The 19,596-nt window shown below is 45.8% G+C and overlaps 1 protein-coding gene across 1 annotated transcript in view; it reads left to right on the forward strand.

Moving 5' to 3' along the window:
- Positions 1-700: 700 nt before the first annotated feature.
- LOC146210163 (WD repeat and HMG-box DNA-binding protein 1-like) overlaps positions 701-19,596 on the forward strand; it is a 279,351-nt gene continuing 260,455 nt past the window's right edge. Inside the window, exon 1 of the mRNA XM_084608267.1 lies at positions 701-799. The gene's annotated coding sequence lies outside the window, so the exon portion shown is untranslated. The remainder of the gene's footprint in view (positions 800-19,596) is intronic.

A 19,596-nucleotide genomic window follows, 5' to 3' on the forward strand; every position in this document is an offset into this window, starting at 1 on the left:
CAAGGGCCTTATCATCGTTCTCTCTTGAATTTTATTAGAACACAACCAGTCTATTTTTTTTCATTTATTACGCCTTTTAATTTTCGTTTTGCATATTCCTTTATGCCCTAGCTGAGACAATAAACAATGTTATTGCCTTTGCAGCCACGATTGATGTTGCGCTCCCACTCTTGCCTCTTCCCTGCGTCTTTCGGTGTCCTGATGAGAGAACATTTCACCTTGCACGAGCGCTACCCGGTCTTGCACCCGGGCAAGAAACAAGTGCTATCACGCTTACCCCGTTTTCTGGACATGACGCGATCACATATCCATAAAAAAGGCACACTTGCACACATGCTAGCTAATTTGCGCGCATTCCGGCTCGCGAGCGAAAAAAAGTGCACGTGGTGCACGAGCCTTGTCACAGCACCAGCGGATCAGCGCGGCGCAGATTCGCAGTACGGCACAACCACCACAGCACCACGTACACAACGCGACCACGCTCCGAATGCGTACAGCGCCCCCTGCGCTTTCATCCGGGAAGCGGCCAACCGGTTCCATAGGGAACCCCGCTCGGACGGCTGACTAGCAAATACTTCTAGGGACTCTACCTCTATCACCGGTGCTGGTGCGAGCGCACGCGCGTGCGTGCGTTGCGTCGGATTATGTTCGCGCCTTTAGCCCCGCTAGACGCCTGTCTCGTGCCTCCTCCCTCCGTTGCGCCAATGCGTCAGCAGTTGCGAGGGGCTGCTCTCACGTGTGCTCCTCTTTTCGCGCCATCGGCGGAGCGCGCTTTTGTCTGTCGCGCTGCCTGAACACGGTGAGTACTTCAAGCTCGTGTTGTCACTCTTCAGTGAGCGCGATTATTTTTTGCCACGCGCATTTAGGTTCAGGCCATAAACGCAAGCGTTACTAACTTTTGGCCGCAGAAATTACTGCGGTGCTGTCGTCTCCACATTAATTTTGATCATTGACTCGCTGTCCTGTTAAAGCTTCGTGTTGCAATTAAGTAATCATGCGAATTGCGTCGCACTCACGCGTGGAATGCTTCCTCAACCCGTGAAACTAGCTGAGAGTGGCACGTTCTCTGTTTGGTGCGTCAAGTTCGGTTAAAGCCACCTGCTGGACGTAGCTTTTACCCTGTCCTTTTATAATAGTAACCTCGCGTAAAACCACGAATGAAGAGTGGTCTCGTGGGTAGCCCTATCTATTCACGATCTGGCGACCTAAGCTCACACCGCGTGGCTGCCCGCAACACGGTGACGAGCGGAGAGCTGTACTGAACTGTCACAGGGGTCGGCGCTTGATAATTTCAGACTTTTCCCAAAATGTGCAGAATGATGCCACGTTTTCGAGAAATACGAGCACGCTAGTATCGCATGCGCTTTCCGACCGACAAGTTCCCTTTACGCCAAAACAAATCCTGCTGCAACGTTTCAATGGTCGCCCATTTCGTTGAAACAAGAAACTTTATCACAGCTGCACTAAATTGCTATACATAATTCCCCGAACGGCTTTGGGTTGATTATTAACGGTGTGTACTTTTTGGCGCACTTATATTTCTCGACGTAGCTTTGTTAAGCCTGTTCATAATTACGGGAAATATTCTCCTAGTGGGCGCAAAAGTATCTGTCGCAAAGTGAAACAGACACAGCCAGTTTAGCGAAATTTTTTTCGCATCGAAGTCATGGGAGGTACAGAAATGTTGGAAGCTGCTTTCAAAATGGAGAGGTTTATGTGGAAGTTTGCAGGGGAGCAGGCTTGAATATCTGCGGTATTTCTGCAGCTGCTTAGTTTTGGTAGACTTTTCTTTATAGCTTTGGGGACAGCTTAAGATCTGCCTAGTGGCAGAGCTTCATTGCAAAAATTACCTGTGAAAACAGCTGCCTACTATAAAATTTCCTGTATTATGCTCCGTCGACCACAGTTCAAGCGCTCTGGACAAGGCTGACGTTGCCAGCTCATCTCGTCAACTTCCTCTGAAATTTCTTTGTCCTTGGTGTGGTTGCGGTATTCTCCATAACAATTCAGCTGTGGACATTGTATAAAATGCAGGGATCGAATTGCCATTTGCAATGAATGGCGAACCATAAGGATTTACGTCATGGCCCCGTCCATGCTTTGCGCAGAGAAAAAGTGACGTTTTCAGATCTTATTAGCAATTTCATTGGATTGACTGAACGCACCTCGCAAGCTTCCATTAGCGGCCTCTCGCAGCGAGTATTTATGCATACGCAGTAACCGGCGGAAACTGCGGTTGGGAAGAAATTTGAGGAATTGCTTTATCCGTTGTTGCTAAACGGCCAGGAGCGAACAGCGGTGACGGGGCGAAATTACAACCAGCTTGTGCGTTATATATCATCCGCTTTTATCGTTATTCGTTTTCGTTAGAATCTAGGAACTGTGGCGTCGGAAAGCAAGAGACAAATGTGCGGCAGAAACGTTTGGCTCGAAGCGATGCCGCGTGCAAAACAGCGTCTTCCTTTCGTGATCATGCGCGGCAGTTTGACGCAAATCACTCGAGGGCTGCACCGATTAGGCTGCGTCACTGCAACGTCAAAATAGCACTCGAGAAACCTTGGCATTGCGACGTCGGCCACTTTCTTCATTTCGCACTGTCTGCGCTTTGGTCCGCGTGGCATAGAAAAGAGCCTTTTCGGGGCCGACCACCCGCGAGGCGGCATAGCGATGTTCGCTTCCACTCCGTCTCATACGTACACCGGCTTGCATCAATGCTTGCTCTTTCCATATAAACGTTGATGCTGTGCCGGGTACGCCGTGCTTTTCAGTGCGTCACCTCGTTCAGCTGGTAACTTATTTCCATTTGTCTGCAGAAATAATTTAGTTTCTGAGCTAATAATGCTTTTAGCAAGTCGCTTTTTGCACAACGTGAACGTAATTTCCACGTGTAACACATAGGAGCCGTGATGCATTGTTAGTGGGCAGTTACTGTATGTTTTTGGGTTGCGTTTTTCTGAACAACATGTGCATCCCTTCGATTGTGTAATTTTCTAAGACAGCTTTAAGACAAAGAATGTTTCGGTGGCTCAGATGTCTCTTAACACAAACTTTTATTTTAAGAACTGTGTGTTGCGCATTTGGGATCGTTTTGTGAATGATGTTTACTTCGCTGTATTTGCACAATATATAGGCTTTTGCCGCTTCGTAAGCACCATTTTTACATGCCAAATTCCTTGTGATGGCTAAAGCATTCTCGTTGTTGTCTAAAAAGCGCTGCTGCCTGTTCGTTGCCTGCATTTTGGCGACATCTACTGCTATTATCGCTAACATTGGATTCCCTGTTATACCTTTGCCATACGGGCAGAGGGCAATTTTGTCGACGATCATGAGTATAAGCATAGCATTTGGTTACTATTATGCATTCCTTGTGGTGTGTTTAAATTTCTGAACAGCCTACTGATCAAGGCTGATTTATAGAAATTCGGCGCGGGCTGTGCCTGCATTTTTTTCCTCCTTACATGTGTCTACCAGTTCCGTTCTCACGGCCGCAGAGTGGTAATGCGAAGTACGACACAGCAAAGAACAGGACTTTGCCCGGAACCGCTCCTTGCTCGTTAAAAATGCGGCCCCGGAACCGTTCCTTACCCAGTGGGGTAAGGAACGTTTTCAGCTGGATGGGATTACTGATGCTCGTTAAAATGCGGCCAAGAAATTCAATTAATTATAAGGTGTTACAAAATATGATTGTGCACATGTCACCGTTCAATTAATTACAAGGTGTTAGAAAATATGATTGTGCACATGTCACCGTATTGCAATAGCGCACTGATACTTTTCGTGGTTACAACGATAAAAAATGAAGTGGTGTGCGCGTACGGTCCATGCACAGGGACTAGTTCATTGGAACCTATTTTAGGGCATTACCTTTATCGCCGTCGGCGCAGCCCGCTCGGTGAACTTGGCAGCGGGCCAACTCGCTTCGTCATTGCCTGCAGCCCGGACACTAAATGGGAGCAAAAGGGTACGCGTTTCGGTGATCGTGCAGTGGCTTGTGCAGGCGAGGTTCGTGCAAATATCGATCAAGTTTGCGACAAAAAAGACTTAAATCACGGCAGGATTCGTTGCGGTTTTCGTACACGTGAATCGCCCGTACAGTCGTGAGCAGCCTTGTCTAGAGCGCGCCGTGGAGCAAGTCAGCGACATCTAACGTTAGGCTCTGGGTTCGAGCTATGCGTCCCGTGCTCATGCGCGGCAAATCGGAAGGATGCCTGCTCATCACTTCAACATCCAACCCCTGCCTTGCGAACACTTTTCTTGCCGCTAGGGTCGTATTGACTGCATTTGTGATAGGGTGCCTCGATGCGCGCCCGCTCTCCGCATCGAGGCACCATAATTTGTGGCGGTCCCCAGAGCGTCGCGATGACGCCGTGTTTCTCGAGTGCAACGAGACGGCCAGGCAAGCAAGCGCGACTGATAGCGGAATAATGCGCGTTCCTGCATACGCACCACTCATCGTGGAGGAAATCAAGTTCCTATATCTATAGCGATGCAAAATGCTGTGTCCCTTATAGCTTATAACTCGGCCCAAAAACGCCATCAAACGAGACGCCTGAAACGTGCGTGGTCGTAACCGTATACGGACAGGACGAAAACAAACACCTAACAGCCAACTAGGCCCAATTTTCGCAGTATTTGCTATGGTGTTTGAAGCGCGCGATTATCCGCTATCACTTGCAATTGCTTTTGAACCTAGCGATAACCCGATATCACATTCCACTTGCCTAGCCGCTTCGTGATTCGCGCGAAACACGTTGGTTTACAGACCGCTGTTACATATCATTAAGCGCGGCATGAAGCGCAAGCACTGGATGGAAATGAGGCCGGGAACCCACGAGCAGGCACTGCTTTATTTTGGCCGCGCATGGGACACATAACTCGAACTCAGAGCCTAACAGTAGATGGCGCTGACTTGCTCCGCGGAACACTGTCGGCGCGCTCTAGACAAGGCTGCTCATGACTGTACTTTTGTTCGCTTGCTTATCCCATTCGTCCACTCAGTCGTTGGCACGTTAGTTATTTGTTATTTATTTATTTATTTATTTTACAGGTACTGCCAGCCTTGTTATCAGGCATTTGGCAGGAGTGGGCAGTTCAGGTGAACAAAAGCAAGAACAGCAAACAAGATACTAGACACTGAAGAATAAATCATAACAAAAACACAGAATATTTACATGAAGAGGTCATTTGACGAGGAGAGGCACATGTTGCTATGGATTGGGCGCAAGTGCGCAGAGGAATAAAGAAATAGTTGGGGAATCAACAGTCTCGGCGGGTAACGCATTCCCTTCACAAATAGTACGCGGAAAAAAAAAAAATTGAATGCGTTAGTCCTGCACGAATAATCATAACATTTAGGTATGATATGAGCGCGTGGAGCGGCGGTTAGCTGGTAGAATATATAAACTTTTACCTATTCCCAACTGATTATTATAGAGTAAATAGAAAAATTTCATCCTATCCCGGTAACGTCGGGATGCAAGACTTTTGAGTTCTGCAGCTTCTGTAAGGAGTGATGGGGATGTGTGCCAGCTGTAAGTTAAAAATGAACCTATCTAATTTTCTTTCCACTTTCTCAAGTTTGGTGGTATTAGTTTGTGTATGTGGATCCCAGACAATCGCGGCGTACTCTAGAATGGGTCGGATAAATGCTTTGTAGGCCAGAATTTTAATGTCAGGTGAAGTGTTTCCTAACGTACTCCTTAAATAGCCAAGTTTCTTCATTGCCTTATTGCAAATGTGTGTTATGTGTTCATTCCACCTAAGGTCTGATGTAATTATTACTCCCAAGTACTTATAGCTGGAAACGACAGATAATGTTATAATCAAATGTTAAGGGGTTCTTTTTGCGTGTTATCGTCACTGCAACGGTCTTTTTAAGGTTAATGGTCATCTGCCATTTCGAGCACCAAGTTTGTATTTTAGATAGAGAGGTGTTTAAAATTGCCTGGTCGTTTGAATTGCGTATTTCACGATACAGGATGCAATCGTCACTGACGATATCATTGATGAATATCAGAAAGAGCGGACCTAATACTGAGCCTTGTGGGATGCCTGAGTTTACGCCTGCAGAGGTAGAAGCTGCATCATTGACTTGAACACACTGTTTCCGCAAAGACAGGTAGGCATGAATCCAGTAATTAAGGTGGTATTCTTTTGAATAGACCTTAGTTTAAGCAATAATTTGGAGTGAGACACGGTCGAATGCTTTTTCGAAATCAAGGAATATTACATCAACTTGGCTTTGCTTATCTAAAGCAGCTGCTAAATCATGAATTGTTTCTATGAGCTGAATTACGGTGGAAAACTCTTTTCTAAACCCATGTTGTCTGACATCAATCAACGCGTTGTCACTCAAAAAGGCAGATATGTGTTTGAGCGCATGTGCAAAGTATAGAAATTGGCCTGTATGACGTTAGGAGGGACGCATTTTCTGTTTTCGGTATGGGAACGACCTTTGCGTACTTCCATTCGGCTGGGAGTTCCGCGCTTGACAGTGATTTCTTGAATATTATAGTTAAATATCTTGAGCACCACTCGGCGTGCCGGAAAAGAAATGCGTTCGATATTCCACCAGGTGATTTTTTGGTGTCTAAATTAAGCAAACGTGCTAACACACCTTCTTGAGTAATCGTGCCATAGCATGGAAAGTGTGGGCTGATACCGTCGTCATATGTAAACACCGAGCAGGTTGAGCGCATCTGCATTCTCAGTGATAAAATTATCATCGATACAGAGTTTGGGTGCAACTTTCGTGTTCGGCTACAAGTGCTGCCAGAACTTCCCCGGGGAAGAGATAAGAAAGTTTTTTAGCGTTATTTCCTGAAAGTAATCTTTTTATTTTTTTATTTTTTCAGCTACTAATACACGTAAGGTAATTAACCTGTTACTGGTGGAAATAGTTGGGCGTTGCTTGTGTTTTTTTTTCTTGCCTTTTTTACCTTCCGTTCTAATCGCACTCTTTCTTTTGTTACCCAAGAATTGCGTTTCCGCAGTACTTTTCGCTTCACAGGTACAAACTTTTGCACACATTCTAAAACAAGACGTTTGAAGAAGCGCCACAGGTCATCAACAGTATATTCATTTGATGACATGAAATGTCTACTGCATCCAATATATCACTGGCACGTGAGAAATTAGGGACAGTCCTTTCCAGTTTGTATATACAAGTTTACTTCCAAAGTTAGGGAGACAATATTGTGGTATGATATGCCTTCGAAAACCTGAACTTGCGCGTTTTTGCGGACAACAGCGGCATTTCCAAGAAAAAGGTCCAGAATTGACAATTTATTGTTTTGAACACGGGTAGGTTCTTTGACAAGTTGTGTAAGGTTGTGTAGAACTACTATATCAACGAAAGGCTCAGAAGCACTTGAAAAGGGCTCAGGAAAATCATTCCAATTCATGGAGGGAACATCAGTCGCCCGCAAGGAGCATACTACAGCGCTTGTTTCTACAAGCGCACAAGAACTCATTGAGGCTTTCGAAGAAGACGTTGTCGTTGTCTGGCGGCCGATAAAATCCTCCTATGATTAAATTACATTTATTAAGAAAAGTTTCACAACTACACATTCAATTCCTGCAATATCAGGCAGCCTAGCAGTCTTCAACGTCTCTTCGAAAAGTATTGCGACGCCACCGCCACGGGAGTCTCTGTCGTGTCTGTAAATTTTGTAACCGTAGGGTTACAAAATTGCAGACACAAAATTGCAGGGTTACAAAATTGCACGATGTAACCGTAGGGTTACATCGTGCTCTCACGATGCAGGCTACTCTTGCCATCCGAGTGCTGTCCCACTGATATATTTGCTTGTCAACCTTAATTTTGTCATACTTTTATACCTGCTTTCCTTTCTTCGGCCGTGCTGTCCCAAAGGTTCTTCCTAATATGCCGAGTCGCTGGTGAAAAATCTTCTGAAACTGAAATACTTATTTTGAGGTAACAGCGCGGAACACAGCACGGGAGCACCAGATTAGAGGACGACACAACGAGCGCTGTTGTGTCGTCCTTGTGCTCCCGCTCTGTGTTCCGCGCTGTTACCTCAAGATGCATAACCAACATGCCCCAAGCTGCTATTCTGAAATACTTAGCCCCTTGTGACAGTTACGCAGCACGTTAGTTTTTTCTCGGTGGTCTATCAACTTCAGAATGATCGGCCGGTGCTTGTTTGCCTGATTACGTCCCGTTCTATGCAGTCTTTTAACAGAAGATGCTCGAACACCAAGGTATTTAAAAAATAGTTCTTCGTTTAGAACAGTAAATAGCGAGTCAGGAGTTTCGTCCGCATGTTCAACGCCAAAAACTATCAGGTTGTTTCGTCCTCTAATTCTACTACTAGCTTCTTTTCAAGGCTGTATCGTTCGTTCCATGTTCTCGCAGTGTGCTGCTAGATTGAATATTTGGCTCCTATGGCTTCCACGGTCTCAAGCTTACACGCGATGGCATTTAATCGCTTCTGTTTTTTTGACAGTCAAGAAGTTTCCACAGCAACTGTTCAGTATTGGGGCTGGGATTGGTTTCAACATCTCCGCAAAGCAGTAGTAAAGAAAGCACAAACGTTTTTACGTACATGCAGAAAGCACAAACGCTGCGAGGGCACGCCAGCTGGACAAAACAGCGGTCAGAGGTTTTGACAGAGGAATATTTTTTTACTATCCTGCGTGAACAACATGAACGGGTTGGTCTTAGCTCTGACGGACGACCAGCTGACGTGCCCACTGAAAGCATTCCGGGTCAGGAGGCTGCTTAAGTAGTCGGGCGGGACGGAAGTTGAATGCGGTGGTTTCCGGTGTAGTTTTGTCCAAAAGTCCAAGTGCGGATGAGGCCTGCTTGCGCAGTCTCCGCGCGGGTAGAAAGGGGGGAGTGTGACGATGTCGGTCGTATGCTGGCCACCGCTGTCGTAGCTGACAAGAATCTGCGTGAAAACATGAACGGGCTGGTCATAGCTCTGACGGACGACCAGCTTTTTTTGTTGCATATATTGCTGCATTTTCTTCGTTAAATTGTTAAGAATGCCCTACTAAATTATATTTTTCTCCCATTGACCCAATCGAACGAGGGATTCGCTTTCCATGCCCTATTTACGCTATCCAAAGTGACAAAGCTCCCGAGCGCCTTGGAATGAATAACCACGACGTAATGTCTGACTTGAACCTTTTCCTCGTTGTTAGGATTTAAATTACGTCAATATCCTTGGAAATAAATTATTCTAGAATTCGATTCTGCACTAAAAGTACTACGCGGTGATGCTGCTGGCGACGACGGAGTTCGTGCCATGCGAACGGCTCAAGAAACGCGCCGTGCGATATCAGCAGGTTGCTATCGCAACGGCGCCCTTGATGTGTTTTTGTTTTCTTCTGTCGGCGCTGACGCTGTTCGGAGGAGCGCGGCTAGTAGCACGGCCGGTCTAGAGGGAGAGCGCGCGCTCTTTCTTACGGCCTTCTCAATCACCGCTTTGCACACGCCACCGCTGGTGGTGGACGACGGCTGTTGTTGCGGCGCGCGTCTTTCTTTCCCTCTTGCTTTCTTTTCTTCTCTATATTCTCTTTTATCTGCACGAGGCAGCGGAGATGGCTCAGCTACAGAGCCAGTAGCAGGCCCGTGCCTTTTCTTTTCCTTCTTCCTACAGCCACAACAACATCTCCTTGAGTTACGCTCTCCGCTGCCGCGCGACCTGCTCACTGTTCGCTCCGCGTCTTCTTCAGCGGCGGCGGGTGGCTTTTGCCTGGTTTCGCGCTGTCGCTCGCGAGTTTCGGGGTGAGTACAGCCCCGAAATGAAAGCACACAGAAGGTAGGTGCTGCAGCGGCATGTCGTCAACGTACTACACACGTGAACGGAGTCTTTATATAAAAAGCACTGTCGCTCAGCAAACGTTCGACAAGCGTATGACATACATTGCGGCATGGTAGCGACGTTTGTCCATTTTAGTATGAATTTTTCCCAAGCCTGTACAAGAATAGGAATTAAAAAGAAAAAATCTGAATGAGCAGTGATCACATTGACGCTTCTTCAAGGCTAACATGACAGCATCTCGTCTTAAACAGCAATACCGTCTTTCAGCGCTAAATGCGAAACCACCCATGTAGCACCGGAGATGAAACTACTTTCATAAAAATGTAATATAAGTTGCATAATGCTTGCGTGATATAAAGTATTAGTATAACAGTCAAGGTAAAGACTGTAAGGTTGAGTTTTCAATGTTATTATCATTTATATATTAGCAAATGTGTTGCATTTAAACATTATTTCATTTTGCAAATAAATGCTGTTTTAATGAAATTTTACATATTATGCTTATGCGAGGGCCGTAACAGCTAGCGGCACTTGACTTCATTGTCAAGACGGACGTTTCACCTGAGAGCAAAATCAAGGCACCTTGCGTCGATGCTAAAAAAAAAAAAATCATTTCTGCTGTGCCGCAATCAGTAACCGAGGCACTGAAGGAAGTGACATCTCCTGCCATCCCATTACCCACTGTCACATATTCCGGTTTACCTTTACGTCGCTAGATATACCGTTTAGTTAATCAACTTCGGGCGTGACGCTTGCGCTATTCTTGAAACTAGCGAAAGAAGCAGTCTCATGTACATTCTTCTACGAGGACAATATTCTATTGGACTGCATTATCCGAAACCAGAGCCCTACTGGACAAGTTTCTTTTTTTCGAAAAAGCTGCCGTGCACGTACTACAAAGAAACGTTCTCGAAGTACTTCAATCAGCACTTGAGAATTCACCAGTGAATTGCCCGGCAGCAATTGAGAGCAGTCATATTATAATTAAGGTCCACTTCTTTGATTTTTGAAAAATTTCTCAGAATTCTTCTTGCCAATTAATTATCCCAAGAAAGTGACAGACAGGAACGAGATGCCAACTCCTTATGTGCACAAGCCGTGCAGGAAGATTTTGAGACTGAATTTTCTAGACGCAGGTCGCATTTTCATGAATTGATGAATATGCAGTACAATGTGTAACTTTAAAGGACCGTTTTTTTAGTGTTTGCCGATATTTTCAATTATGCATAACTGTTTATGCCCATTTTCTTGAATAAAGGTTGTTTTTTTTTGTCTATGTATTAAACAGACTACGCCTGTCATACATGTGCGTCTCGCGAGACTACGTATACATCTTCGGTCTTTCAACCGACTCATATGTTTTGAATGAAGCTAGAACAGCCACCAGACAAGTGAAATTTTAACTGTATGTGCAAATTTTTGTTCCTTACTCTGAATCTGAGACGCGCCATGAATTTTCGCCGGTTTTCTTTTGCTCTGAACGAAAACGGCAGCGGTTGACAAAATCTCCACCCATCAGTTTGCCATGCTCTCCCGTCAGGTCGTCCTACACCTACTTACAGCTTTCAAATGCACACTGCATAGCCGGGTACATTTATTTTCGTACAAAATTTAGGGCAAAAAGTGTTGAGGTAAGTGTACCAGAAGCTTCCTATTCGACCGCGCGCGGCCGCCCTGACGAAGGCGCGCGCGCGCGGATTAGATAAATCGTACAAGATAAATCTTAGGCGCTGAATGCAGCGTCTTTGTATAAACCATAAGGGGTGAAATGTCAGGACCTGCGGGTTGCAACTACTGCGGGCGGAGCGAAGAGCGAGAGCGGCGGTCTAGAAGTCATTTTAACACAGCTTCCAGATTGATGAAATGCTCTTCGATATTTTTACCGGTCACCAGAATGTCGTCTAAGTAGCAACAGACCACGTGCAAGCCATTCAGCATGGTGTCCATTATTCTTTGGAAAAGGAAATTCCAAACGCGAGTCGATCAAGTAATCCTTTTTGCGTATTCAACGTGAGGTATTGCTTTGAGGACATGCTGATAGGTCCGGCTGAGATCAATCTTCGAGAAATGCTTACCTCCAGACAACAATGGCTAGCGGTCGTCTTGTAGTAACCGCCAATACGTATGCTTGAGAGATACAAAAAGATATGTGCATGGTCTATCATACAATTTGAAAACCACAAGGTTAATGTGGTTTTCTCAGCACCAAATAATTTGTCAAAAATGTATAGCGTAGTAATGAACAAAGCAGAGAAAAACGTCCGGTAAAGAAACACGTGTCGGGTGAAGCATGAATTTTCCTATGTTCCATGTAAAACAGGAGTGATATACAGGATTTCGTTATCTTGTGATAAAGTGTAATGGGGTCGAAACGGGCAGGTGTATTAATGTTCGGTTACGAGAGCACGAGGGACCATTAGAGATAGGTAGAGGCTCTTATCTGGTTGCGCATTGTAATGGATGTGAGGGCTGCCATCCTTTTCTAATACAGACAGGTATTTTGGATGCCCATCCGGCACAGATTAACTGGGAAATCATTGAGGCCAGGCATATCATGTGATCAGTAGATGAAAATGTGTTAGTGAACCGTCAATCGCTTTAATGAGGTAAGGTTTCTTGAACGTGGTATGTGTGCTGGGTCATCATGACTTGGTTTTTTGTTTAATGTGTGGTTTAGTGCAGCTTGGCTTGGATATTTATATTGTTTTTTTTTTTTTAATAAACTTCAGTTGCGAGTCAGCGCTCGTCCTGTTTGCTTCTTGATCTTCGTCTTAGTCTGTTTATTCATTATGTCGCCGTACCAACTCGCCCAGATGTCTCTTCTATTACATTACATTTTGCTTAATTACGGGTGCCGCCGGCGTGGCGTATTCTGAAGTCGTAACCGGCGATATAAGCCTTTGAATGCGCGCCAAGGAACGCCACGTGACAGGAGCGATGGTGTACCTTCCGAACTCACACTTGCCGGAGAAAGTGTGATAGATACTTCGCCCTTTCTCTCCTGTAATTCCAATTATAATTATAATTGCACTCCAGTATTTCCTGTCAAGAAAACCCTATGGCCAGTCACAATACCATTAATGATATTGCGCCGGAAGATGAGCCCCCAGGTTGGAAGGCGTCCCACATGTTACTTGGGATGAACAAAGGGCGATTCCTAGTAGCTCCAGGACGAATGAAGCGGCTGGGCTAAAGCCAAAAGGACGCTCAGTTGTGGATGTGTCGGGAAGCGACCGGAAAGTCCGATGTTGCAAGGAGATATATCACATAGCAACATGGAATGTAAGATCTATGACGCAAGGTAAACTGGATGTCGTCAAGCGAGAAATGGACAGATTTAACATTGATATCTTGGGTATCAGCGAGCTCAAGTGGACCGGAATGGGAGAATTTAACTCCGAATCCGAGAGAAGGAATGGGGTCGCTCTCATAGTAAACAGAAGAATGGGCAAAGCAGTGCTAGGGTACAACCCCAAAAACGACCGGATGATTTCACTTCGGATTCAACATAACAGTTATCCAAATCTATGCACCGACCACTACTGCTGAAGAAGCTGACGAGAGATTTTATGCGGACCTACAATGCCTTTTAGACCGCACCCCATCATCAGACGTCGTTTTTCTCATAGGAGACTGGAATGCTAATGTCGGGAGTGAAGAAATATCCGGAATTATAGGCAAGTTTGGTCTTGGCGAGCCAAATGAAGCTGGCTAGAGGCTAGTAGAGTTTTGTCAAGAAAACAACCTGACCATAGCGAATACTCATTTTCAACAGCACTAGAGGCGCCTGTACACATGGATTTCACCGGACGGTCTGTACAGGAACCAGATCGATTATATTCTTTGCCGGCAGAGATGGAGAAGCGCTATACAAGCAGTAAAAACAAGGCCTGGGGCCGATTGTGGCACCGATCATCAGCTTCTTGTTGCCAAAATTAAGCTTCGATTGAGGAAAACGCAGAAAACTAGGCCTTTCAGGTATGATCTGGATCAAATTCCATTAGCATATGCTGTGGAAATGAGGAATCGATTTCAAGAATTAGATCTAGAAGACAGAGAGCCCGAAGAGATGCGGACTGATGTTCGTGATATAATAAAAGAAGTTGCTACTGAGGTAGTTCCAAAGCAAAATAAATGCAAGAAAACAAACTGGTTATCTGAAGAGGCTTTGCAAATAGCTGAGGAAAGGAGGATGGCAAAGGTTATGGGGGAAAGAGAAAGATACAAGGTTCTCAATGCGGATTTTCAGAAAATAGCAAGGAGAGATAAGAATGCCTTCCTGAACATACAGTGCCAAGCAGTTGAGGACAACAGCCAATTAAGGAACACAAGAGCTCTGTATAAGACAATCAAAGATATCAAAGGAAGCTTCTGTGCTAAGCTGGACGTGATAAAGGACAAACGAGGCAAGGACCTCACTGAAGCCTCAGAGATAAAGACGAGGTGGCAGGAATACACAGAAGAACTGTACAAGAAGGACCCGAATGTGCAAACCCAACATAAGACTGTTGTGATTACTGATCTCGAGCCGGGCATCCTGAAGAGTAAAGTTGAATGGGCTTTAGCCAGCCTTGCTATAACAAAGCTAGCGGAATTGATGGCATTCCAGCTGAGTTGCTTCAAAACCTCAACCATGACGCTGTTAACATTCTGCATACACTATGTCAGAAGATTTGGACAACCCTGCAGTGGCCACAGGATTGGAGGAGGTCAGTTTACATCCCCATTCCAAAGAAAGGCAGTGCCAAAGATTGTTCCAACTACCGTACGATCGCGCTTATTTCGCATGCTAGCAAGGTGATGTTGAAAATCCTCCAAGGTAGGCTGCAGCAGTATGTAGATCTGGAGCTCCGGATGTGCAAGCTGGGTTTCGCAAGGGCAGAGGAACTAGAGACCAAATTGCCAACCTTCGCTGGATCATGGAAAAAGCAAGAGAGTTCCAGAAACCCATCTACTTCTGCTTTATTGATTATGCGAATGCGTTTGACTGCGTAGATCACAGCAGATTGTGGCAATCTCTCCAAGAGATGGGAGTTCCAATTCACCTCATCTGTCTCCTCAGGAACCTGTATGGCATGGTCTTACTGATTGGTTTCTGATTTAGAAAGGAGTGAGGCAAGGCGGCATACTGTCGCCCTGCCTATTTAACCTATATGCAGAGTGCATCATGAGAAAGGCCGGTCTGGACGAGTCTTCAGCTGGAGTGAAGATTGCTGGAAAACGTATCAACAACCTTAGATATGCGGATGATACCACTTTAATGGCAGAAAGTGAAGTGGAACTCAAGAGACTTCTGATGCGCGTACAAGAAGAGAGTGAGAAGTTTGGGCTTAAACTGAACATTAAAAAGGCAGATCATGGCGTCTTGCCCTATCAAGTCCTGGAGCATATCAATGGACAAGAAGTGGAAGCTGTGACAGATTTTCTCTTCTTGGACTCCAAGATTACCTCGGAAGTTGACTGCAGCCATGAAATTAGGAGACGCCTGCTTCTGGGAAAGAGAGCAATGGTTAGGCTTGACCGCCTAGTAAAGAGCAGAGATATTAGTCCGCCAACCAAGATCCGTATAAGTCGTGCTATGGTCTTTCCAGTTGTGATGTATGGATGCGAGAGTTGGACTGTGAAAAAGGCTGACCGCCGAAGAATTGACGCGTTTGAATTGTGGTGCTGGCGAAGACTCTTGAGAGTTCCTTGGACTGCCAGAAGATCAAATCAGTCGATATTGTCGACCATAAACCATGACTGCTCATTGGAGGGTCAAATTCTAAAGTTAAAGCTCAGCTACTTTGGTCATCTGAGAAGAGAGGAGTCGCTGGAGAAAGATTTGATGTTGGGAAATGTTGAGGGTCGCCGGAGAAGGGGTGGGCAGCGAACGCGATGGGTAGATGGCATCCTCGAGGCACTGCAGATGAAGTTATGTGATGTTAGGAAGATAGAGACCGGAAAGCGTGGCGTGACATGGTCCATAGGGTCACGAAGATTCGGAAACGACTGAACGACTTAACTGAACTGAACTGTAGCACGATTGCAACGAAATGCCGACAAGAAGCTAACGATGGGAGGCAATTATTATAGGATAGGAAGAGTAGGCTTTTAAGGCGAAAGCATTTGATGGCCAATGCTGTCGTGCACAAAGTGTGTCCCGCTTTTGCGGCATTCTGATTGGACGAGACAGGATGCGTCTCTGCCATCTGCAATGCCACACTTGAATGCGCGCTAAGGAACGCCACGCGACAGGAGCGATGGTGTACCGTCCGAACTCACACTTGCCGGAGAAAGTGTAATAGATACTTCGCCCTTCCTCTCCTGTAATTCCAATTATAATTATATATAGCACGATTGCAACAATTGCCGGCAAGAGGGAGGCAAATCATTGGATAGGAGGAGTAGGCTTTCACCAATTTCCTCTTAAAAGACATCTAGGAGACACTGCCCCACCGGGGTGGCGCAGTACACGCGTGTATGCTGTGTGCTTAAAAAAATTAGTAATAAAGAAAAAAAATTTGGAGGACGCTTAAGCTTCGCCTTCAAGAGTGGAACGCGATAGCGTTATTGCACCTCGTCGAGAAAACCTACTAAATGCAAGGGTATTGGGGCATCCTCGCACCGGTACCCGCGCGGCCCGAAGGGGAGAAGCGGGTGAGCGAAGATAGTGATCTAAAGAAAGGAAAGACGCTTGATTTTACAACCCGTGAGGGTGCACGGCGAAACGTCAGGGGCGAGTGGCGCTCCACGTATCGGGGCAGCGCCGCACATAGCGAGGAGGGGTTCTTCTGTGTTTATTTATGAAGTGCATGCCGGGATTTATCGCTCACTGCCAACGACGCCGACGACACCGGCTTTTCTGCGACAGGAGCTCCTTAACGCTACCGCGCTAAAAAAGCCGGGGTGGCGCAGTGGCTAGGGCGCTCGACTACTGTGCCCAAGGATGCGGGCTCGAATCCCGGCCTCGGCGGCCGCTTTTCCTTGGAGGCGAAAAGTAAGGCGCTCGTGTGCTCTGCGATGTCAGTGCACGTTAAAGAACTCCAGGTGGTAGAAATTTCCGCAGTACTCCACTACGGCGTCTCTCATAGCCTGAGTCGCTTTGGGGCGTTAAACTCAAAATCAGAATTTTTTGTGATGACCTGCTTCGCCACACATTTTTTTGTCTGATGACCTGTGTTAGGCGGTACTGAGGAATGTTCGTATTTTACCTTGTTTTTGTTTGTTTTGGATTTTAGGTTGCTTTTGCTTTGAATACATAACCCCGCTGTTGCTACGAGTTACTGACTGCTATTTTGTTCTGTTAGTTACCTAATTGTTTTTGTTAATTTGCTTTGTTTTTGTTTCGTGTTGAAGTTTTTGGTCTGACAGCTATTCTAACATTTGTTTACTTTATTTTTTGTTATCTTTGTATAAGTGTTTAGTCATGCGTTTGCTGGTTTCTGATACCGGCAGGGTTGAGAGCGATAGGCTTCGAGCACTTGTGTTGCCGAGGGTTTCAATTTGCCCTTTTTTTTTTTAATGAACAGTTGGTAGTGTACGCATGTTGCGTCCTTCTGTCTAGCGTTGTTTTCTTTGCACCGCAGTAGTTTTCAGGACCAAAAAGATTTGCGTTCTAATACGCGCTTTTCTATATCGCCCCAGCAACACAAGAAACCTCCTCGCGCTCTTTTAAGGCGAAAGCGTTTAAGCTCTCATCGTTTTCAGTGGAAGCTGTAGGCAGAGGCTGTCACGCTTTTGAGAACGAGAGCTAAATTTAATTAATAAACCTTGTGTCCACCGGAAATCGATCCTCCATTCCTTCGATCCCCAGCCGAGCGCTTTGCCAACTGCGCCACGCTCCGGATTTTTTTGTATATTGCCTGGCTTTGGCACATAACACGAAACTCCAATCGAAACATGAAAAAAGACACATAAGGCAGTGTACATGAATGAATGTCATGATCAGCCAGTATTAAACTGGCCTCGTCGCTTTAAAACTCCCGCCGCAACAACAAAGGCCATTCGGGAGGTGCTACAGCCACCTTTTGGATGGCAATAAACCACTCCATACTCTCTCGAAAATAAATTCGAGCAGATCTGGCATTCCTGTCACAGTGATAGCCAGCTATTCTCTTCAGAATTCATAACGCTCTTCATAATTCCCCTTGCCTACGGTGAAGATGATAGCGGAATTCCGAGAGTGAGATACTGCGCCTTTCCTTTCCTGTAATCGAATTATAGAACAGTGGTGAACTCTGATGCCTTCAATGAAATGCTGGTGATGCAATGGTTGAAATTAAAGCGAACTTAACGCTGATGAATATACCTTCCAACATGCACTGTCGAGCGAAAGCCGGGGAAGAGTATCCATCAGTGTGCGCCAGATTAAAGTATGGCCGATTGCTGAGTACCTCGGAGTAGGGATGAACGTTGCGAAGTCCACCTCTCAGTACTTCAACTAGAGTCGGGGTAGGGGTGCCGGGCTTGTGGGACGGGGAACCTCAGAGGCAGCTTCTTGTAGGGAACCTATCTAAGACGCCGGAAACCCGGCAAACGCCTTGTGGTGGTGGAATGATCCAAGGGCCATAACTACCAAACAAAAACCTTTGCCTGAATGGACCTTTACATTTATATCTCCAATTTCGGAAATTTCTCTACCCCGCGATACATTAGTGGTGCGGGAAGAGTCTATTTTTGGACTCCATCTTACCAATATGTGTTCGACAAGGGACGCGCGATGTACAGTCACAACAGGTCATAACGTCACCAGGCGATTCATGAATACACGATTTTCTTATTGTGCCTGGCTATTTCTCGGCTTAGGTTTCGGTTCCATCTCTGACAGCGGAGACGTCTTTCCATGTCTTTTTTTTCTTTTGCTTCCCACATGTGTAGGAGTTTCCTGTCGACTGTTTGCGGTGTATCGTCCCTTTCTAGAGTAATGGTAGCGGATTTAATGAGGGTTTCTGCCCAATCGTCGATGTTTTGAATGATTTCTTGTTTCAGGATTCCCTAATTTGGCTGAAATTCTCCCATTCGATTGTGCTGATTATACTTTCTCGTCTTGCTTTGACTCCCGGTTTAAGCGTTATTTCGAGAATGTAGTAATTGCTCCCAAAGTTGAGCTCTGTGTTCTTTCACCTAAGCTCCTCTATCGTTTTGCTGAATGTTAAGTATTATGCAAAAAAAAGCACTGCGAAAAGAACTAGTGTAACAGGTGCGATGAAATGGAGGGCAACATGAACCTTTCCAAGACGAGGTGCCTGATACGATATCTTCTTGATACCGACAGTTCGAAAACACAATCGAACACAACACTCGCAGAAGCAAGACACGCGTTCGAGGGGACGGACACGGAACTAGTAGTTAAACTCGTAGATACATATGTAGGCGATACAACATCCCTCCCTCTTACGCAATATGCGGGCCCTCCGAACGAGACCCTCGACGCGCCCATCTCAGAAGGGGAGGTTAGAACCGAAATACTGAGCTTAAAGACGCGATCAGCTCCCGGCAACCATGGGATAACGAACAAAATGTAAGACATTACACGACGCCTTCATAACGGCACTCACCAACTACATGCAAGAAGTTTGGAGTAGCGCTCGTCTTCCCCAGCAGTTGAAAACTGCAAACTTTGTGTTAATTTCAAACCCTGGCAAACCTTCGAAATTGGAAACCCTCACTCATTTTTCTAACCTCATGCATTGGAAAGATAGTGGAACGTGTAATCCAAACAAGGCTAAAAAATTTCATGAAGGAAAACGACCTGTGGCCGCACGAGATAGTCGGGTTCCGACCGGGCCTGTGCATGCAGGATATGATCCTCCGTTTAAAACAA

The sequence above is a fragment of the Amblyomma maculatum genome, chromosome 1, assembly GCF_055883805.1.
Source record: "Amblyomma maculatum isolate TAMU_Amacu chromosome 1, ASM5588380v1, whole genome shotgun sequence".
Classification (NCBI taxonomy): Eukaryota; Metazoa; Arthropoda; class Arachnida; order Ixodida; family Ixodidae; genus Amblyomma; species Amblyomma maculatum.